Genomic DNA, 24,530 nt, shown 5'->3' on the forward strand with positions numbered 1-24,530 from the left:
TACATACACACACAGTGCAATCTTATAGTTACTCCACAGGCACTGTCAATCAACAGCTACGTGCACACATCAAATGGACACACATCATCTACTTTACAAACGTAAATAAACTTCGAAGCATGTCCATGAGTTGTTCAAGAGCCACAGGCTCTTTTACCAAACTCACATCTGTAGCACTCATGTGCCTTCAGAATAAATAACCTTTCTATTTTTTACTAAAATAGCAAACAACATCCCCCTACTTTGGACCTTGTAAGATCAGAGAACCTCTGTTTATTTGTTCATATGGGTTCCACTTTGTTGGGCCCGGAGAGTGAGTTTTCATGCCCTATGTTACAAGGACACAAAGCATATGAACCGCCTCTGGCTTTTATACAAGCTTTCAAAGTGCCATGCCAAACCGAGAAGTGGCCTGTTATCCTGCGGAGACACTGCGTTGTGCTTTTGCACTTTTCTTTGATTAATGTATGAAACCTGTTCCCCCTGAGGCTCCTGGACAGCTCGCAGAGAGAGAAGTGAAGTTTAAAGGCTCTTCTGGAAAAGCTATCAGTGCTCAGCATCGCACAGAGAGTTATGAGCTGGTCACTAGCTCGCACGGGTGTCCTGCTTCCTGTATGTTCAGAGCCTATATCAAAAGTACCAATACTCGTGAAAACAAATACATCCATGGCGCTGATCACAAATCAATATTTGGGCATTTAAAGACACCTTACTGCTTAGTTAACTTATGAATATAACAGTTTGGTTAAATCCAAGCCACGTGGTGCAAACCAACATGACAAAAAACAAAACAAAACACCAACACAATATGAAAAAGGAGGACTGAGGACCGCTGCACACCCTCACAATTCTTAAAATTTTAATTAGTTTTTACTTTAAATAAACATAAAATTAAAAATAAATAAAATAACCCAATAAGGTTAGTTAAGGTTGGAAATTGCCATTATGATAGACCTAAGGGTAATGTATTAATAATAATTAATATTGAATAAAAAAAAACACAATATAACATTTGCCACGCTGGTTAGTATTACCTGATGTGTAGCTATGGCGAACTGTTATTGCAAACCCTATTATGTATAGTATGCCATCTATCCATTTTCAAAAGTACAAATTTATAAAATTCACTGTATGTGGGATATGGATTTGAAAGAGACTGGTTACACAGTTAAACTTTTACTATAGTGGTCTGGACAAGAAAAAAAGCAACACTTATGAAATGGTGGATATAGAAAAGGACAAAGAAATTATGGTCACAAAGGCAGAAATACAAATTTCAGACAGGCAAAACACGGAAAACACCCCTTTGGCAGAACTTTGCTTTTGCTACTGTCTTATAAATTTCAGAGACCTAGTTTATCAGTGGCGTGATCCACATTCCTCTTCATTAGTGAAGTCAGCGATTTACCTGCACAATTCATGCGAAAATTTTACAAAAAGGGCTAATAGAAATGGGTAGAAAATATAGGCTTGACCTTCTTATGAAACATGAATCAACCATTTTGCATTTAATAGACTTCATGATGAACTAAGACTAGATGTTCTGAGGTGGTAAGACTATTGCACAGAGACCTCTATCACAATACATTTTGACAACAGCAAAGGATCATTACAGGAAACTGCAGAAAAGTGTGTATAATCAATTGTATGAATGCACCCAAGCACTCGCAACTTGTTCACAAAGCATGAGAAACTGCTTTTTAAATGATGTGGGACACAAGTGACTAGATGATGTGGGAGATTGAAAAAGTAGTTTTGAAGAATTTTCATTTCATTTTGAGAAAGGCACCAAAGCAACTGATAAAACCTGTAAAAAAAAAAAAAAAAAAAAAAAACAGACTTTTTTTTTAATAACACAAACAGGTTAGTTAAGGTTGTAAACTGCCATATGATGCAATATATTTATTAATTCAATAATCCGATAATATCTTGTATAAAACACATTTTAACAATTTAAAAATTCTATACTTACAACCTTATACATATAGCTTATAAGACTTAAAAGTTAAATAAGGAAACTGAAATGAGATGTGTGAACCTAAATGTAGTCTAAAAGTTGTAAGGGAATAACAGTGTATTTTTATTAGATTTTTTATTCAAGTATTTATAGTCAATCAATTGAAACTTCTGAAAAATACCGATGAATCCAACATGGTCATACAAAAAAGTACAATTGCTAAAAACTTAGTCACGTGTGGTTTAACCTAGATTTTCTGAAGAGATTTTTCCTTTAATCTGCACTCTCAATATATGTCCAAAGTCCCATATCTAAAACTTATAACCATTTGTACATACCTGAGGATGTATTTTTTATGTTTCCTTTTAGGAATAGGCAAGTTGTTCATGCAGGTTAAGGGGAAACTGCATGTCAAAAAAGGTTATCTGGTTAAAACTCGAACATGGACTTCCTCTCACTGTAAATATATAAGCGCCAGTTTTTGACAATGGCCCTGCTCTCCCACTTAGTTCAGCATCAGCGGAGCTTCATTTGGGTTCAGAGAGGTCGCGAACCTCTGAAGAATTACAGCTGTATCTGTTCCTCTTCATTGGTCCATCCTTCCCGTCACACCAAAGAAGTTTAGCTTCTCACATGCTTGGTGAGCGAGAACCGCTTGCTTCTCAATCTCTCCATTCCTCCTAGCTTTCTAATCTACAAAAGTACCAAGGCAGTCCACACAGTGCCTTTGAATCATGGTTCTCTATTCCAGGTCCAAGCCGGATATTAATTATCTGCCCAGTCTAGACAACTGGGCACAGCGCGAGGATCATAATCTTTCTGACATGGTTGGCAACTCGTAGCCTGCGCCAACCCCTCTACACGTCCTCCGCTCACATCTCAGCGGCCGTGAGGATTAAACGCTGATCCAATTCACCTAACGCAGAGCCTGCCGAATTAATCAGACGAGGCATCACACTGGAGCGAGGACTGGAGACCGACCTCGTCTCTTAGAGAGGCCCTATTTAACTAAATTACAAAACTTTGTGCATTGCAATCAAATATAAAAGAGAGGAAACGGGGGAGGAGGGTAGGGGCACTCCGGTCGGGAACTCTGAATCTTCAAATGAGCGGCATGTCATTTTGTGCTTGATTAGAGGTTAATCTTCCACAAAGGTATTGTTTCACGAATGCCATAAGCCTGGTCTTAGCCCTATGGAAAAAAAAAAAGTGAAATGCTATTCAGCTTATTGGAAAGCAAATCTAACACCCCCACTGGCAGACAAGACCACACAGAGAGATGAATCCAGGACCAAAAATCCTGCCATGCTAACACTCTCATAAAAAATTCTTTAGTATTTAAAAACTTTATCAAATGACTATAATTTATTAGCACTACTTTATCTAAATGTGTGCACAGCGTAACACATTTAGACCAATAAAGATCAAATTCACCCCTCCCATTTTAGGAATTAGAGGTTAAGTCCACAAAGATGCTAAAAAAGAGGAATCAGGCCTATAAATGATTTCTCAAAGTCTCCTAATTTTATTAATTAAAGATAGAAACCTAAAATACTCTTTTTCAGCCTACCCACCCCAATGATTAAAAAAGGCCCAATCTATCAAACCTTTAAAGAAGAAGCCTCTGTATTAACCTGTGTCAGTGTTATTGTAGTATTATTACTATGAAAATATAGTATAGCACTATATAATAATAATGAATAACAATCAATTTTAATTTACAAGGATAGTCATCAATTTTTTTACTTTTAGTCGAAGTTCACAAAACAACAGAAAAGAAGATTAATACAGACAGATGGAGCATTAAGCTAAAAAAAAAAAAAAAAAAAATAAAAAAAAATATTTTTCTATTAAGCAGGTTGTTTTGCGTTCCTATCCTAGTACGTATAAACCTGGATCGAGAAGGTCAAATCAGAATAATGACCATCTCATTTCTCTGAGGAAGTTCGGGCTCCTGAGCTGTCGTTTCGATTGAGAGTCAGAAGCGCACAGGAGATGTGCACGGTGAAACATTAAGTCTCTGAGTGGTGTATTTGGGATGTGAGGCATGTGATCTGCAGTGGAGAAGATAGGGAATGGGACAACATTTCCAGGATGGTGGAAGTTCAACACTAAGCTCTTGATCAGCAAAGGCTAGTTTAAAGCTGAACTAGAGCCCTTAGAGAGTGTGCACACGACTTCCGTTTGTAGCACAGGGTCGCCACAATTTCTGGCATAGAGTTACTCAACACTGGGACACGACGGCAGGTGCCAAGAAGTAAGCATGGCAAAGCCAAGGCATCTAGGGTCTGGTAGACTAACTAGGGCACAGAGTTCACAGTTTCTCTACTGTTTGTTCTGTCAGAAACCATTCAAATTAAGGTGAATATCCAAGCATATGCAGCTTCACATAGGGATGGCCTGTCAAACGGGGGCCATAGTGAGAGAGTTTGTTGAGGTCATTTGGAACGGTCACTTGCTCTGTCAGGCAACTGGCTAGGTGGGGACTACACATTCATTGATCTTGTACATCCAATATACCTTGCAACCATAAACATTTGGTTTCGTATTGTACATCATTTTTTGCAAAACCTGCTGATTTGTCACCACAAATGCTATTACTTTACGAAAAGAATACCCTATTTTTTGCAGGGAAGAGGCATGCAAATTGTTTTAAAGTACTGGTTTTCAACATTGATAATAAATTAAAATTAGTCCCTAATGGATAATGGGGGCACTGAAGGCTACTGGTTTTTTTCAGTGTACGTCAAACAATTTTCACAAAAAAAAAAAAAAAAACGTTTTTTAAACAAAAAAAAAAAAAAAAACGTTTTTTAATGTATTTTCCAATCCATCAATAAAGTCAAGGTGAGCACTAAGACTTTCAAAAACAACAACAACAACGCATCATTATCAATCCTAAAATTTTAAATGGTAATTCCACAACCAATTATTATGGCGTTTGCATGATGAGTGTGGTTTCTGTTACAGTTGAAAAGACACAGGAAGCAAGCAGAACATTTAAAGAGCAAAATCTAAAGATTTCTGGCAAAAATTTTAAATTGCGTATTCTACTTGTTTACTAGCCTAAAATCAATAGATATATAAATACATAAATAATCAACCCCCTTTTAAAAAAAAAAAAAAAACTTTTTCACTTTTAAGGAATGACTGATATTGTCCCAAGGTTGATGTTAATACTGTTAATAGAATGCCCCATATTGATCATACATCCAACCGAAATTATAAAAAAATGCAAAAAAAAAAAATGAATAACACACAAACTAAGAAATGTACAGGTCTTTGTATTGCATTTTGTTTTATATATATCTTTATCTATATCTATATATATATAGATTATATATATATATAAATGTGGCAAGAATAAAGTATACCGAACACTGTGTTATATTTTTACTCATATAACCTTATTTGTGTCACAGAATGAATTTACCTTGATCGCGCTCAGCTTCAAAGATGGTTATCCTTTAAAAGAGGCGTTCAGTCTTCTCGTTTCTCTGGTAGCGTACGATGTCTATCAACAAGGGTCTGTCCATTCTGTTTAGCTTCAAGATTGCATTCTACACATTATTCATCAAGGCTTTAAAATGACACAGTTTATGATTGCACAAGGCTTACTCATCCACACAAAACCAGTGACTAAATCAATACATTAGCATCTGTGACTTTATGAACATTACAGTAAGATTTTAACTTTGATTGATTACCGCTGTTTAGGGCCAGTACTTCAATACTAAAACACCACTAATTCAGGACCATACGGTTATTGGTTTTGGTAGTATACCCTGCCCCCCTACAGGGGCTCCCTTAGGAAATTACACTTTTTTTCTCGATTTTTGGGATGAACTACAAGTTTAGACACTCTTGAGCCTCAAGACGCTTCCAAAAATGTCAAGACATTAAAGGGTAATGTACAATACAACACAATCTTCCTCTGGATCTCTCAAAATCTTTGGACCCCACGCGCAGCTATTTGAGAAGCCAGAATTTTTGTATTAAGTTTTTTTTTTTTGATTATTATTCTGCGAAAGGTATAAATACGCCGATGAGGCAGAAGTCTGATTCAATGTCTCCCTGGATCTGATAATATAATTCTTTAAGCTTCTGTAAATGAGGCTCTCAGGGAATGTTGAGGCTCCCAGCAAGCCAGACAACAGACAAAAGTGATCTAAACAGTATAAAGAGCACTGACATCATCTGGCTTAACTTTATTGTACAAAAAATTACCACCATGTCCTTTACCTTGGCTGGATTTCCTCCAGTCCTCTAGCTGTCTATTTCTTTCATGGATGTTTCTTCTGCAATTTCTTGAGCCAGGCGACAAGCTGCATCATAATTCTGCAAACCTAACAATGAAAACAAAACAAAATGTCAGTTTGGTAAAAAAAACATAGATTTACACTGCTACAGCTTCCACCAGTTTTCCAAGTAATTTAAATCACAAGATTGGCATCACCAAACTTCATGTCCCAGATTCAGCAAACCGCTCCCTGGCAACATTTATATAAGCTGTTGGCCGAGTAAAAACATATATATGTACACAAACAAAAAAAAAAAAAAAAACAGAAACATTTATTAAAAAGTATAGGGTGGCGACGAGTAATAAAGAAAATAACACAGCGCTCATTTCAGTCTGAGGTGATCTGGATCTGAATACAGATCCACACGACTGAACTAACGTTTAAACAGCTAATTAAGTTGGCTGAACTATACACGACACGAGGACTGTAGACCTCACATGATTATAAACGATAAAAGAATTTCAAATGCATACCACAAATCCTGTGAATTTTTGAGGCCGTTCGCTTCAGTTTTATAAACAAGCGTTTCTGCAGCAACTCAATTCAGAGCAAAATCACTAGCAGAGCCAAGTTCCTGTTTGGCCGTAAAAACGTCAGGACGGTGGCCTCGTACAAGACATCTCACGTAGCCTACACTCAAAATTAATACACAGAAAAAAGTTATATTGTCTAACACACTGTGACTGTACTATTAGATTACAATAGACTTTTCGCACGCTTTAGATATGGTAGCGTTATGTAAGGCTACATTATCTCACTTATTGCCGGACTAGTGAATACGAAGACGTAAAAATTTCGGTTTGAGTTGAAAATTATTGTTATTAGGCTAGCGCTATATATGAGAAGAAATAGACCATGGTGTCAGAAACACTAAATTCAGCCCAACACTTGTTAAAATCACGTTGTTGAGAGATATTAATGAATGTTTGATTGTAGCCATTGTACACAATTAGCCTACTGATAATAAAGAAATAAAGAGGTGATTAAAATAAAAAAAATAAATCTCTACAAATACTCCACAGTCTGCATAATAAACCGGAGAACAACTTAAACTAATTGCAACATAGAGATGCTAGTTCTTACAGCCTATGATTAGCCCTACTGATTTAACAAGAACACATATCTGATCCTGCAATATTTCTTACAACAGTGTAGCCTATAGGAATGTAATCTCTTTTACTTTTTTTTTTTTTTTTTGTCTAATTCCTCCAAATTCAGATTCTGTTAAGTGATATATTGTTTGTTACATAATGGCACAATTCTTATCTATGTAAAAGAGACAAAAATGTCTCTTTTAAATTCTGTCCTGATAAACGTCTCCCCCTGTTAATGTTTTGTTTGAAAAGTGTATTTTGAAGATATATCTTTAAAAATAAATGCTTCTTGGTTGGAGTTGCACTTTTACCTGTTGAAGTGCACTCTTATCTTTTTGAAATATAAACAATACCAGGAGCTTATGTTTAAAACTATAATACCTGTTTCCAGAAATATCCTTTGTCGTAATATTAGTTGACTAAGTTGGTTGCGTGATCTGTGTGTGCTTAATGAAGGGCAGAAACATTAAATGCCCACTAATTATGGCCCTTCTGTAAGTTATGTGGGATCATGGCAGTTGTATTTTTTGTAATTTTTTCGATGACTGGGCAGGGAGCATTATTTTCTTAATGTTTGTATTTAGACAATTATGCACTTTGAGAATGAAGAAAATAAGTGAAGATCAATAATTTGCATGCATTACAGCTTTGGGACCTCACTTCAAGAACAGTGGTGGCAAAACAATGGAGGTCCACAAGGACCACCTGTTAGTGATGGTCCACCATCAGGAAGAGCCTGTGTACTGCAAGCCTCACTGAGGCAAGCACCCATTCCCAACTGGATCCCGAAAGGACGAATCTGTGTCTGCCAGGAACCCACTGAGGGGAAAAATACGGATCCCAGAAAAATATAAAACAGCATCTTGGTCAGGCATAATGTCTGACATATTTTCCATAAGGCTCACAAAGGGACCACTACACCGTCCAGTACCTCCAAAGAAGGAACAGCATACCAAGGGGTACCACAAGGATAAGAGAGCAATTTGCCCACCGTAGGTCCATAATGTGGAGCTATCTGACTGTGCAATCACACCTAATATGAAGCAGGACAATGTTTATAAAAAATAAGACTTAACACTCAAAACCTCAGTGTGTTAACATGTAACATTCTAACAAAAAGAAAACAGGTTTAGCATCTTGTTTAATGCTATTAGCCCCCCATTTTGAGCCTGACCATTTTGTTTCACATCAAAATATACATGTGTTTGAATAAATAACAGGTGCTGAAAACAGAACTGACTTTTGGAATTTCCTGGAAAAACCAGGCATTAAAATGTGTCTGGTATAAACATTCCCTGTGCCACTTCAGAAGACAGAATTCTAACCACAGAGGGGGAATTACATCCAAATATTTCATATAGAGGTGTTATATAGCAACGTTGAGAACTGTCAGATTCTTTCAATGTTTTCTTTTAAATAAAAAAATACATACAAATATATTTAAATTATATTTTCTAATAGTTCCAACCATCTGTGTTTTTTTTTTTTTTTTTTTTTTTTGGCCATTATATCCATGTGCATTTGATGGTGTGACAATGATGTTTAGGCTTTTGGCTTTTTCTAATAAGGATAACACCCCCCCCCCTACAAAAAAAAAAAAATAATAATAATAAAAATGAATCCCTTTATAAAATATAAAAGTTATAAATGCTTAACTTAGTTATATCTTCTTATACGAGATTACATAGTTAATAAGCACTGTCAGAAAAATCTGACATTTTGAACAGATGTCACAGAATAAAATCTTACAATATCTTTATTTGCTGTTGTGATGTTGAATTTACTTACTAAACATAATTAGTTATGCCATGGTATAGCTTGGTTCTTTACTATAATTGTTTATATTAAAGAGCTAATATCATATTGCAAAACAAGACGGCCATCTGAAATTTTCCATTGGTGTTTGTATACAAGAGTACTACAGCCACCATGGACAGGTCACATGACAGTCACAATCATCTTAAATCAAAAACCCAGGTGTCTCAGGTGGCATCACAAAGAGAGCCAACAAACCTACTGTGAAACCTTATAAACTGAACTTAAGTGTCTTGATGTTAGCGGTGGGGCCATTGCTTCAGATTTACTTCAAATAGTAACATGCACCCATTTTGGCTCTACAAAAGTGAATGTCCCGAGTGTGGAGGATTGCCAAAAATTTCACAGTATGCAGATGCCAGACGGGCAAACTGTGGCAGACTCCGGTTCCCGATCTCTTTACGGCTCTGAGGAGACAACACAAAACACTCAACGGGAGAGACTGACAAGGACAGAAGCCACATAATAAGACCTCGTTCAAGATCATTCTATGTTTGTGACACTGATGATGCAGGAACGGGTCATTTTAGCAGATGCAATCTATATCAGGCCAAGAGCATAGATCACTACACAGTGAGGATGGGAAAAAAACGAAACACTGGCGGGGACACCGTATCACTGCAAAGCCTCAGATCAAAAGACCCCTAAAGGAAAATCAAGCCAAACGGGCCAGCAAGGATCGTACAGTGTGCGTGAGTGAGATCTTTTTAACTTTGAAAAAGTCATCTTTATGGTATTGTCCAAGCACTGATAAAAAGTCATAAATAAGCACAAATGCTTGTGTAACACACTCGAAGGCTTAATTTTAAGGTATACCTTTATTATAATTAGTTAACCAATTACTCTAATCCCAAAATGCGTTTGTGACTTTAGAACAATATAATGCATATGCAGATAAAAAAAAAAAATTCTGGCTGAAAATGATAAGCTCATACATTGTAAAAACTACTTTTAAAAGGGAAATATATTGTAATAATGTTTTCTAACTGCAGAAAACAATTTTTACACACATTTTAAATGGATATGTAAAAAATAATAAAAAACAAACACACTTAAATCAATATTTAAAATGTATTTGTTTGACCTCACAAAGTGAATTTAGTCATCACAAAGTTATTGAATTATTATTATTAGTATTATTATTATTGAATTTACATTAAGTGGAGTAATCTAAATTCCAGAGCAAAGATACCTTGTCAGTCCGGTGAAGCTATTCTGTACATTCATGACAGAAGTTCTTCTACTATTATAAAATTTCTACACAGGCATACTTACCTCATTTATACCATGAATACATAACCACATAAATAAAAAAAAAAATTACCTAAATACATGATTTTTGAAATGATAAAAAAAAACACTTCAATATTGTTGTGTGTTGTAACTAGTAATATAAATAATCATGATGTTAATCATTAATATATATTCTATTTCATAGACTTTGGTAGTTCTTTTGATAATATGTATTAGTATAAATATAAATTTTGATCATATTAATGTTATATGTATTACAGAAATATTGCTGAAGTCTCATTTTTTCTATTAGGTTTTATTCCAGAGTTGTATTTAGTATAATTTAAATGAAGCATAAATTAGTAGAAATGTACAATTAAATAGTCCAATATCAGCTGATTCTGACCAAACAAAATATCTAATTATATGCTGATAAGATGATTCCCCCAAAGAACGTTTTTTTCTTGGTGTGAAGAACACTTTAATAAGAAGCTTTTTTTAATATAAAGAACTTGCAATGTAATGGAAAGTTTCTTCATGGAACCACAGATGCCAATAAGAAACTTTTATTTTTAAGAGTGTAATTAAGGAATCAGTGTCAGGTGGCAAGATCAGACAAAAAAAAAAAAAAACGACAAGATGTCAAGACAAAAAATGGCTCTGACAAATTATTTTTTCAAAAATATTATTTATAATTTAGTGTTAAACTTTCTTTAACTGTTGGAAACATTAAGTTATAATATTATTGTCATTTAAATCATGCTGCAGTTTTTTTACTTTAACAGGAAATAAAGGAAGTTTAAAGGGTGCTCCCATGATGACCATTTCTGAGGTGGATAACTGGGAGATAAGCTCTTTTCCTGGGATGAAATACGGTCTGTATGTAGACTGGGAAAAAGATTGCCCCAGAAGCTGCCATCCGGTATCGGAAGATCCTCTCAAGTGATCATTATGAGCTCAAAGCAATGGGCCGTACAGGATTCTGGTCCATGCCTCATACTCTCAGAGCCAAGGCTTACCAGCACTCATTCCAAAGCATCGAGAGCACATCCCCTCCGCTGATCTGGACACTTACCATGGCTTAGTTAGGAAGCTTTTTGGGGAATGGCAAACAAGCACACACCCTTTCCCAAAGTTTATGGAGGATGGGGAAATTCCCAGATACTGCTTAAATAAAGCAGGTCTGAATTCAGTGAAAAAAATTCTCATTTGTATAAACCACCATTTTCCTGACGTCAGCTTCTGTCCTATTCTGTCCGCTCTGGTGTCTCTTCTCTTGCACTTCAGTGAGGATGGAGCCCAGTGTTTCCACAGTATTTGTTCCCTGGGGTCCGACACAGACCCTAAAAAGCGTTACATTGACAGGACTTTCCTCACTTCACGTGCCTCATGCATGACCTTTGGGGACCTTGCCAATAAATACTGCAGAGGAATCCGGAAGCTTAATAAGCCAGCTAAGAGAGCTCACCAGAACCTGTTTGAGTTCAGACTCTGACTGGATCATGTGGATCTTCGCCGACCTGCCTTTCACATATGCTATCAGAGTGCTGGATGTCTATCTAATGGAGGGTTACAAAGTTTATATACCGTGTAGCTCTTGACTCTACTCAGCTTTTACAAGGTTTCTGGTCTCACGAGTGGCCCACCAGTCGATGACTTCAGACAGGACATGAAGAGTTTTGTTCAGAATGTGGGACGGCCACAGTACTATGAACGCTCTGCTTCAGAGGGCTTTTAGTATACAGCTGCCCACACGTAAAGAACTGACTATCTCTTCAATGCCAACCAAGGATGGCACTAATTTCATAAGAACATCCACAATAAGAGGTGATGGGTTTGTGTGAAGTCGTTTTTTGTGTTCTCTATCATTCCTATTATATATAAAACTGTATTTTTGACATTGACAATAGAACTACAACAAATATCTCTTTTTTTTTTTCCAAGCTTTTGTTTTTTCATACAAGCTGTGGATTTTTCAGGCCTTCAGATCCTCTGTAGTGACTGAAACAGAGATGAGGGTGGTCTGGGGCCTGGATTCCAGAGCGATTTGCTCTGTTCAGTCCTGTGCAAGCTATTCCGTACACTATTCCTGGCAGAAGTCTCTTCTCGTAAGTATATGATTCACAGGACGTTTAATGAATTATACATCAAACAATAACTTAGATTGAAAAATATTATTTAATTCGCTTTTTTTTAGTTAAATGGTTAAAAATATATATAATATATTCCTGCTAGGTTTATCCAAATGAGGGACATGATCCAACCGTTTACTCTTGGAAAACTGACGATGAGGAGGTATCCTGCTTTTTTTTCTCTTACAGAAAATACATAATACACAGCATTTTGTTAAAATTTTGATTGCTTTTGATTGGCCCTCATGGCAACACAGATTTTGGGGCTTTCTTCGTTTCTGATTGGGCTCAGGGAAGGATTGTGATTTGAAAAAGGGATATTCTTGGCACAGAAGAGTGTTTTGTTTTCACTGTGAGTAAGTCTACATTTGCCATCTGATTCAATTGATTGATTGTGCTTTTAAACTACATGTTGCATTGTATGCACAAGAATATGATTTAATAAGTTAATCAAATCAACTTTTCAGCTACATGACCAGGAATGGAACGGTTCCAGCTGCACAGTGCTGCAGATCTCTGGGAGTTCTGATAAATGTGATTCCTCTCATCAGAAACAAACTCTCTCCAAGGTTAGCTCTCTGCTAAGCACTCATGTGTGGACAGACCCACTGGAGCCTCTCAGAACCAGAACTAAAGATATGAGTCTGCATCATTCTGCACATTGTCAACCTTCAATTCATGGCAGGAAACGATGAGACACTTTTTATTGGTGAGCTGTTTTTTTTTTTTTTTTTTTATCTTTAATCTTTAATTATATAATTCAGGCTCAGTTATACCCTATTGTTATTTATAAACAATGTGACAACCTCTCAGGCTAAAATTTGCATGCCCTGAATGCATATTTCACCTGCAAACGTGCTGCTGTTAGGGCTGCCTATGTGTCAACATTACTGCTAAAAAATTGCCTCTTTCTTAGTTTAGAAAAAATGTTGTGTATACACTGCTTTACTTACTGCTCTCAATGTGTGCTCTCTATCCTGCAGGTGGTGATGATGGCCACGCTTCTGCACCTGCAGGCAGACCTGACAGCTGGATCTTCTGAACACTGTGATACGTTTGAGAGTCCACCCCTTCTGCAGGGGATGCTTCCAAGATCCAGTCTCTAGAGGTGTGGGGTATCCAGCACTCTTTGTCTGTTCCGCCACTGCTATCACAGTGAAGACTGTGGAGAATATCTGCTGCTTGCCCACACATCAAAGGTCATGTTGTCATGCTTTGATACAAGATGACAAAGCTGCTCATTAAAAAACTATTCTTTTGACTGCAGTGTAGGACTACATGTACATTGTTGTGCTATTGCTGTATGAAAAAAAAAATTATTATTTAATAATATTATTTATTTACATTTTAAAATACTTATTATATGACTTGTTAAAATATTTTTATATTGTGGTCCTGTTGTTCACTGTATTTCTGGAATAACTAAAGTTTGTAAAGCCTTTTGAATAAAAGTTGTCAAGTAGTCATTTAACTGAATATTAATAAACAACATTAAAAACTCAATTATTAAATAAAAGAGAGCTTTATCGGATAGATGCGTGAGTGAAATTAAATATGGCTGTGGTAAATAAAGTGGACATTAACAATGTGTAAAGGCGAGTAAAATACTGAGGCTTATTGCTCAAGAAAGCATTTTTTCGGGCTCAAGAAAGGGAACTAGGTTTAAGCTGTTTATTGCCTTGGTAACATAAGATGACTCAAAACATGTTCTGGCAAATGCAAATCAAAACCAAACCAAATCAGCTGTGGGCATAGTGAAATATCTGACACAATAAAGCATAATCAAACACACCTGAAAAATCTAACCAAAGTCAGGTGTCTAGCCGTTTCACTCCATCTGCATCTCTTGTTCCTGATTAAAGCAGTTCACAGTGAAAGATGCTATTTATGTATTATATATTTGGGAATTATATATTATTTACATTATGTCCTTTTCGCATTACACGTAAGCAATTTTATTTTATAATTATGAAACATAAAATTTAAAGGGGTCATCGGATGCAAAATTCACTTTTGTTGTTGTTTGAACATAAATGTGTGTTGGAAGTGTGTGTACACATCGGGCCAGTTGCATAAACTTAGCCACCATGTTAAGACTGTGTCTTAAGAACTAGTTTGGCCAACTAGCAGTTGCCAAGGGGTAATCAGTCTTACTTCTCCCGTATAAATAAGACCAATCTACCTTTTCATAACTGAATTAAAAAAGTTATGACCAGTCTTGAAGAAAACAATTATACCACTAAATTTAAATACCAATCAAAACATTTCATACAAATTGCCAATCAAAGTATCTTTAAGACAAGTCATGTCATCACTGGCGCCATCTTTGGAAATGCTCGAGCATGCAAGTCAAAAGCTGTTTCCCAAATGAAGACTATACTAATCACTCATACACTACTTAATTACTTGCACTATGTACTCAACCATGTAGTGTATGAATTATATAAGGTTATTTTGTCATTCATAACCGGAGACTTAAAACCCCTCGCTACTATATTAAAGCTGCGACGGTTGAGTTATTTAAGTGCATTATCCGGGTATTTAAAGTGCACTTTTTCTTTTTGCAATCTTAAGCCACAACCAATAAACTCGCACTATTCATACTAAAAAACGTAATAGAATAGTGCATAAGTACGCTATTTGGAACGCACCTAAAGACTATAGAATACCCAAAACATGTCACTCTTAAGCCACGGTCACTACACTTTGAGCATGTGAAATTCGTTTGGACACTGCAATGGTTGTGATATGACATCATGCTCTTTTTAAAAACTTCAATTCAACACATAAACAATAATAATACACCAAAAATGTAAAAACATACAATCTACTCGACATTCCTGCAGCACTGCAGTTTTACATTTATATCAATTTAATCCACATATACAGTAAATAAATAAAGAGCTGTCAAGTCAAGTCAAGTCAAGTCTGCTTTATTGTCAATTCTTCCACATGTACAGTACATACATACAGAGAATCTAAAATTAAGTACTCAGACCGTGCATGCATACAGATAACACTATCAGTAGAGCCTAAAAATCTAGATCAAATATAAAATATAAGATACAACTATACAATAAGGAAATGTAAAAATAAAGTTAAATAAAGCAGTGCAAGGCACATGGCAGATAGAGTGCAAACCAGTGAACAAAGTGCAGATAAAAAGATTTTTAGTGCAAAAAAATAGCTTATTCAGCCTGATTAAAGTGACAAAGAGTACCAAGAGCAGTTATTTTGTTTAAACTGACTGGATGAGGTAGTAGAATGACGCCAGTTCCATGGTGAATGAGGTAGTGAGCAGACCAATGCTGCACAAAGTGACTGGTGCATGTCATCATATGTAAGTGGAAGGGGGGGCGGGAAGGACCTGGGGATGTGGATCTGGGTGGGGGTTCATAGTTCAGTGGTGCCTGGGGCAGAAGAGGGATGGGGGGCAAGTTCGGGAGCGAGTTCAGCTTCCCTGACAGCCTGATGGATGAAAGTGTCCTTCAGTCTGCTGGTCCTGGCCTGGGACTCAAGCAGTCTCCTCCCCTGATGGCAGCAGACTGAAGAAGCTGTGTGATGGTGAGTGGGGATCACCTGCAATGCAGAGGGCTTTGTGGAGTGAGATGGATTCCGCAAATGTCCTGGAGGGAGGGGAGAGAGACACCAATGATCTTCTCAGCTGCTCCTCACTATGCTGCAGAGTCTTCCTCGCAGGACGCCTTGCAGGCTTCCATACCACACAGTGATGCAGCTTGTCAGAATGCTCTGATGATGGTGCCTCTGTAGAAGGTGTACATGATGGGAGGTGGGGCTCTGGCTCTCCTAAGTTTTATGGAGGAAGTACAGACGCTAAGTTGTGATTTCTTGGCCAGTGCTGCAGGTGTTGTCTGTCCAGGAGAGGTCCTCTCTGTGATGTGCACACCCAGGAACTTGGTGCTGCTCTCTCACTCTCCACAGACGCACCGTTGATGGTCAGAGGATGGTCTGAGTGTGCGCTCTCCTGAAGTCAACAACAAATCTCCTTCGCCTTCTCCACGCTCAGAGAGAGATTGTTGTCACTGCACCACCCGGCCAGGCGGCTCACCTCGCTCCTGTAGTTTGTCTCATCTCTGTTGCTATATCTGTGACATATCAGTCTGCCCTTGGTCACACTGTGTCACGTGATGTGAATTCGCAGGCCAGAGTTCACCAAGTTTGAACTTTGAAATGCAGCGAAATGCGAAAACTCTTCGCACAGGCTTGCGTTTCCGGTCTGACGCATTCGCATGCGTATATGAATGGAAGTCAATGGAACGAAAAGTGTAGTGTGACCGTGGCTTTACAGTTTTGAATGGGGAAAAAATGCAATGGTCAATATGGCTGCTCAATCACAGGAAACCCCGCCTTCTATTGCTATAGAAACTGCATTCTGAGATGTGCGCTTAGGACTGCGCATGTGCACTGGCTGATCTAGCCTGAAAAATAAGCTTTTTATAACGCTATTTGAGCATTTGTTGCATTTTTTCCCATTCAAAACTTTATGAATGACATGTCTTGGGTATTCTATAGTATTTGCTCCGGTGCAGGGGAAGACAAGAATGTCTTCGATTAAGCAATTGAGATGTTTTGTTGTTGGATGTAATAACAAATACACAATTCTTAATAAAAAAAAGTCATAAAATAAACTGAAGACACAGAGGATTAACGTTTATTTCATTTTTGAAAGGAATGCACCAATCCCAGATCTGCCTAAATGCGTTTAAGTTCACGCAAATAAATGTGTGATCCATCTTCACCTACAGAAGAAGTGAGTATAAGGGTTTTTTATGAATCTTTGCAAATCGCCTTTCCTAATATGTGCTAGTTAGCAAGTTTCGCAGCTGAAGTTTACAGTCTGCTAGTCACCCCATGGAAGAGAGGGGCAGGGTCAGCAGAGCTCATTAGCATTTAAAGCAACATGGACTAAAACAGCGTGCTGAAAACAGATCTTAACACTACAATTTAAAAATTGTGTTTTTTACACTACCACCATCACTGCACGTTTTGTATGTCTCCCTATATCTGACAAACCCACTTTAGGTCATGCAGTCTCCACTAATGAGCTGATAAGTTGAATCAGGTGTGATAATTGATGGTAATTCAAAGTGCTTTACATAAAAGAAGGTAAAATAATCATGAAGAAAAATAATAACAAAATAAAACAAGCAATTTTAAAAACATATAACACTGTTGTAGACGGGTTTGAGGATTTAAAATGATTTTAAAGCAAAGCGTAAAAATAGAAAATGATTTAGATAGAATATAATACTATATGTTGAATCAGGTGTGATAATTGAGGGAGAACAGGTTTGAGATCCACTGTTGTAGACTTTTCATTAACCTAAATAATAAACATAACAAAAATACAAAAACTGCAATCCAATGACCCCTTTAAATATAAATAAAAGCTTAAGAACATAAAAAGTTTTAAAATCACATTTACATATTTTTTTTTTACATGTTTTAATTTAAGCTCTTGTGAACCTATAAATGAGCTTTTGTGACTGAAAAAACAAACAAACAAACAAGCAAACTATTAATCATCACTGTTTGTCATGAAGATATAAACTGATTTCAGTGTGTAAACAGGTTATTACAAAGGAGCACACTTAGTTGAGCAGCGTTTCTATTCCCAGAGATGTTTTCCTTCTCCATACGTGGCTAAAATAATTAACTGTTCTACCTCTTCGTCCATCTAATAGAATTTTAAAAGTTATCTTTAAAACTGACATGAAAACTGTTGTGTAAAAACCCTAATCGAACGACTTAGCAATCATTTAAGAAGGAACGCGTGGTTGTGCTGTGAACGTCATCGTAGTGCATTTTATGTGACTAAATGAGTGCACTAGGTTTTGGACAGCACCCCTTATGCAAAGAAAATATATTTCCTAATAAATGAATGATCAGCATATTAAATGACATAATGGTAGCCTATATTAGAAGTTATACAGAATAATATATTGTGTAAATATATTACAGTATATTGAAAAATATATAAGGAATTGCTGCTTTCATATATGAATAATATTTGAAAAAACATTTATAGGCTATATTACAATATAGTTTTATATTCAGTAATACACTTTATAATATATAGATGTAGGCCTACTATCACACTTCGTGGACTTTTGTGTTTGTTTTCATTTTCATCCATCTTGTTGACCTAGTTTCTGTCTCCCCTTAATTGTGTCATTATGTGCAGGTGTGTCATATTAATTATCCTTGTTTACTCTCCCATATAAGTTGTAGTCAGTTAAGTGTTTCTTTGTGCGTTCTCATCAACATGTATGTGTGTTTTATGACTTCCTGTTGTGGATTAACTTGTGTAGATGATATTGTAAACACTAGAGGGGGCGACAGGATTAAAAAAAAATCAGTCTACTCTTTTTCTGTTTACATCAGTTTAAATGACAAATAAATACATGAATTTCATGTGTACTGCCATGAATATGCCATATCTGTGTACTAGAACAAGCTTCACACTTAAAGCTGTAAAACTACTTAAAACTTCCTATTCTGGCTTTTTCAACTTACCTCCAAGTTTCTTTTAAGATATTGTTTATTCACACTGGTTTATGCATTTAATGTTTGTCCATCTGAAACTTTTATTTTTCATAAGCTCTATATTTTAAGATCCATGCCTAAGGAATTAATTTTGATATCCACATGCACTGAACGTAAAGAGATAATATCAGGACTCTCAGTCCTGCTCCTGCAGGGCCAGTGTCCTGCAAAGTTTAGCTACCCCGAATAAACACACCTAAGCTAACAAGGTCTTCGGGATCAGTAGCAATGTCCAAGCAAGTGTGTTAGACCTGGTTGGAGCTGAACATGGTTCTCCAGGTTCAGGACTGGGTTTTAAATCTATAAATGAATTTGCACAGTTGGGTGTCTGCATAAAAAAAATATCATAAATATATGGCCCCTATCCTACGTTTGCTTTGCTGTTTCCAAAACATAATCATTTTTATTTGGCACCAGCTCCAGGAGCAGGACTGAGAGCCCTGACATAAGATATTTACATTCAGTGCATGTGATTTATCAACACCTAGTACCTTAAGATACCTTAGTATGTTAAAATATAGAGTTCATGAAAAATAAAAGTTCCAGATGGACAAACATTAAATGCATAAACCAGTCTGAATAAACAATATCTTTAAGGAAACTTGGAGGTAGCCAGAATGGGAAGTTTTAAGTAGTTGTACAGCTTTAAGTGTGAAGCTTGTTCTAATACACAGATATGGCATACACATGGCAGTACACATGAAATTCATGTATTTATTTGTCATTTAAACCCCTTTAGTGGACATTAAGTATTAAGGCCTTCATTGGTCAGATAACGAAAGTCAATAGGATTTTTTGGGAAGGTAATCTGACCAGTAAGAAAAGATACAGCAATGCAAGTCAGAAAGTCTGAGCTTAATTTGGTGAAACATTAAAGTTCTAGTCTGTGTCAATAACTCTCATAATAAATAATAATTATGTTTAAATATATGTTGGCTTTCTCAAGCCCAACAAAGAAGACTAAGAGAAACATCAACCAATTAAGTATGTAATAAAACTAATACAATTCTAAGGAATGAAAAATGGGGATTTTATTCACCCTAAACCCTGTCAATTTTTGTCAGTATTAAGGTGCGTTCACTGAATCTACGTTCTCTCTTTTCTATCTCATTCTTTATTGATCTGAGTTGGCTACACATGCTTACATTCATAAATGTAAACTTTATTTCTAATTTATTTCATAAATTTACCTTTATTAATTTTCACAATTATTTATTCATGTCACACACACCTAGCTAGTGCCTTTTGACTTGAAAGACGAGAGTGGTAAATGCTACGGTCATATTATCATGGAACTGTTCAGTCTATTATTGATTTTTTTTCTACTTCACTTTAGAGAGACGGAACTATTTTGCACTGTATTTATCAATTGGACAATATCTATACAATACTATAACCTAAAAAATAATCTGTCAAGCATACTCGCTAAACTCGCAATAATAAACAGGGGTCTACTTCGAACAAAGTCGCAGCAGGCCACACACGAATTATGTGCCCAGCAACTCATCTGATTCAAATATTATGCGCTAATAAACAGCTTGAGCTACGGTGGCTTTCAGACATTACATTAGCTGCACTGCATTCTGACTCTTATTCTGCCTTGAAAGAATGAAAAAGGAATTACTGAAGGACGAGAGCGATTCGACCAATCAGATGAAAGAGCCGTTTCAGAGCCGCCCCACATGCTGCCCGAATGAAATATTGAACGCCCATAAAAACTGTTTTGTAAAGCCCCCAAAAACGATCCGCCAAAAAGAAAAATATAGAAATCGCAAGCCAAAATCTCATCTTCCGTTTGCTTAAATAAACGCGAAAAACGAATAAAGAGCCGTTTTTACCATGTTTTCTCGCTTATTGCATTCAAAATAAGCCGCAAATCAATGCCAAAATGATCAAAACGCCATACACGGACCCACAATGAGCCCGTATCGCTGCCGCTGATTAATGTCCCATCGTCTCACGGAGTTGCACGGGCAAACGGATCTTCACTCTTAATTCCGTTCATAAGTTCGCCTTTATAAAACTATAGATACTACTTATATATATAATATTATATATATAGTATATATATATATTATATGAATATTAATAATATATATATATATATATATGAAGCCAGTTCAATTGATCGAACATTCAGTTGACATGAATCTCCTACGCTACTACAAGCAACGAGTGAAACACAGCGTGCTACTGTTGCCTGGATACGGTGTTGGCTCCGCGAAGGCAGCAGTTTTCGACTATTTACTTGAAGTAAAGTTTACGCAATGGCAGAAGACGCGCACAGAAGTCTCCAGATGCTAGAGGCTGTTTATGGTTTCAATGGTTCAAGATAACCTGTTGAACCTTCTCCACGTTTGATGGTTTAACTAAATATAAGCCCTTGTCCCTGCTGTGTGCCTCAGATGTGACGTCACGACCAGACTATACGACTTTAGAGTCTCTTGCCAGGGCACGAGCACGCATTTTATATTATACGTCATTTGAGTGACAATTCGTCGAGTTCTTTCTTATGCGTAATTCCCCTGTTTTGGCTTAATTCTAATTCCGTTTTTGCCTTCCATATTATCTCAGAAATTTACATCCCGTTTAATCCAATACACCCCCTTCGTTCCTTTCATAACTTCTCATAGCGACGGCCTCCTGCACCCCTTGAACCAGTTATTAGCCACCCCCAGACAGTCTCGAGAGACACTTTCGCGGAGACCACATATACCGCGCTCTCACTAGTTGGCCCACACGAATGCAAGATGCATTACGTGTACGTCGTCAGACGCGAACCCGCGCACCATTCTGTGTCGCAAGGAAGTGGACGAGCTCGTATTGATTTGTCCGCCTACTTCCAGGACCTCCAGCGTGTTCCAACACCGCTTGGAGTATTTCCTCCTGCTCTGCGCACCCTCTTTTGATCCAGTTTGATGTGTGTCGGTTCCCTGTCAATGTAAAAATCGTTACCCCCCCCTTTGCTCCCCCCCCCGCTGACCGGATTTTTAAAAATTTGGGCATTTACACGCTTTTATTCCCACGAAATTTACGCTATATAACGCTAACATATACCATAACTGCTTAATTACATAGATAATGCCTGTATTTTATGCCCGAATAACAGCTGCTCCTTTAGTATCACTCCATTCTATAAGCTTCTTAAATGAGATGAGCCATTTCTCTAACTACAGCCCTGATATTTATTATCTGGGATATGCAGAAGAATGGCCAGGACATTTATGCCCCGCTCGTGGTGCCCTTCATAAAGCTAGGCCCCGTTTGAAGATCTCAGACCTTCTCCCCAAATGATAAAGTATCTGGCTATCTTTGGCGTGCCGACAGCCCGATTGATTGCGCCAGCTACAATCTAATCGCACCAGTAGCCATCCTTGAATTAATATTCCAATATATTCCCATATTTGATGTTTCTTCACGCCTCTAATGCCGCTTCTATACTAGCATTGTTTTAATTGTAGAATTCTGTATTATTACAGTATTACATATATTACAGCCTTTAATCTAAACTGATTCACCAAAGCTAGAAATGTTTTTCTTGAGCATGCCCCTTTACTTGAGGTTCTTAGCCATTGTTAGTGTGGAACATCATGAGAGTAAGCGAGGCCTATATGGTGGCAAGTCCTGCTTCAGCACACGGTGCTAGGTCACTAGCCTAACCATCGAGTACACCAAACCTGAAACATGAAAAATCTTTGTCTCCTGCTGCGAAAGTAAGTCCAATTTTATATGGCCGCAGTTCATTCATGCCAAGAAAACATTTCCATTTTGCATCAAAATCAAAGCCTTTCCTAAGTATAAATGATTCCACATTTATCTCACATTCAGCATAAAATAAAAACTATTAAGTTGCTTTCATTTATATATATATATATATATATATCATTAGGGCTGTCAAACTATAGTAATCCGCGATTAATCACATTCAATATAATAGTTTTGTTTACATAATATGTATATGTGTACAGAATTTATATTTACTATGTATATATAAATAGACACACATAAATTATATATTTAGAAAATATTTACGGTGTATATACATTGCATATATTTATATTCGAATGTCGTGATATTATAAATCAATTTATTTTCAGCTAATTACATAACAAATTCTTCTTAAATATATACATGCATGTGTGTGTATCGTAAATAAATTTCAGCTATGCACAGTATCTACTGCATATAGTATGTAAGCTCTCGCTAGGTTCTTATAAAATGCTGATGATCATTTGGCCCCCTTATATATATATATACAAAAAACTTCTCTTTCTATATATATATATATATATATATATATGTACAGGTGCATAATTAGAGGAGTAGAATGTCAGGTGGAAAAGTTCATTTATTTCAGTAATTCAACTCCAAACTGTGAAACTTGTGTATTAAATAAATTCCAGTGCACACAGACTGAAGTAGTTTAAGTCTTTGGTTCTTTTAAATTGTGATGATTTACGGCTCACATGTAACAAAACCCACCAATTCACTATCTCAACAAAATTAGAATATGGTGACATGCCAATCAGCTAATCAACTCAAAAAACACCTGCAAAAGGTTTCCTGAGGCTTCAAAATGGTCTCTCAGTTTGGTTCACTAGGCTACACAATCATGAGGAAGACTGCTGATCTGACAGTTTGTCCAGAAGACAATCATTGACACCCTTCACAAGGAGGAGGAGCCACAAACATTCATTGCCAAAGAAGCTGGCTGTTCACAGAGTGCTGTATCCAAGCATGTTAACAGAAAGTTGAGTGGAAGGAAAAAAGTGTGGGAAGAAAAAAGATGCACACAACCAACCGAGAGAGAACGCGCAGCCTTATGAGGATTGTCAAGCAAAAAATCGATTCAAGAATTTGAGTGAACTTCACAAGGAATGGACTGAGGCTGGGGTCCAGGCATCAAGAGCCACCACACACAGACGCCCTGTCAAGGAATTAGGCTACAGTTGGTCGTATTCCTCTTGTTAAGCCACTCCTGAACCACAGACAACGTCCAGAGGCGTCTTAACCTGGGCTAAGGAGAAAGAAAAACTGGACTGTTGCCCAGTGGTCCAAAGTCACTCTTTTTCAGATGAGAGCAAGTTTTGTATTTCATTTGGAAACCAAGGTCCTAGAGTCTGGAGGAAGGGGTGGAGAAGCTCATAGCCCAAGCTGCTTGAAGTCCGTGTTAAGTTTCCACAGTCTGTGATGATTTGGGGTGCAATGTCATCTGCTAGTGTTGATCCATTATGTTTTTTGAAAACCAAAGTAACTGCACCCGTTTACCCAGAAATTTTGGAGCACTTCATGCTTCCTTCTGCTGACCAGCTTTTGAAGATGCTGATTTCCTTTTCCAGCAGGATTTGGCAACTGCCCGCACTGCCAGAAGCACCAAAAGGAAGTCGTGGCCTAGTGGTTAGAGAGTTTGACTCCTAACCCTAAGGTTGTG

At 37.0% G+C, this 24,530-nt stretch overlaps 1 pseudogene; it reads left to right on the forward strand.

Annotated features, from left to right (window-relative positions):
* The first annotated feature begins 467 nt into the window (after positions 1 to 467).
* Positions 468 to 24,530, forward strand: part of LOC122134274 — a 30,673-nt pseudogene continuing 6,610 nt past the window's right edge.

This window comes from Cyprinus carpio, unplaced genomic scaffold, assembly GCF_018340385.1.
Source record: "Cyprinus carpio isolate SPL01 unplaced genomic scaffold, ASM1834038v1 S000006628, whole genome shotgun sequence".
Lineage (NCBI taxonomy): Eukaryota > Metazoa > Chordata > Actinopteri > Cypriniformes > Cyprinidae > Cyprinus > Cyprinus carpio.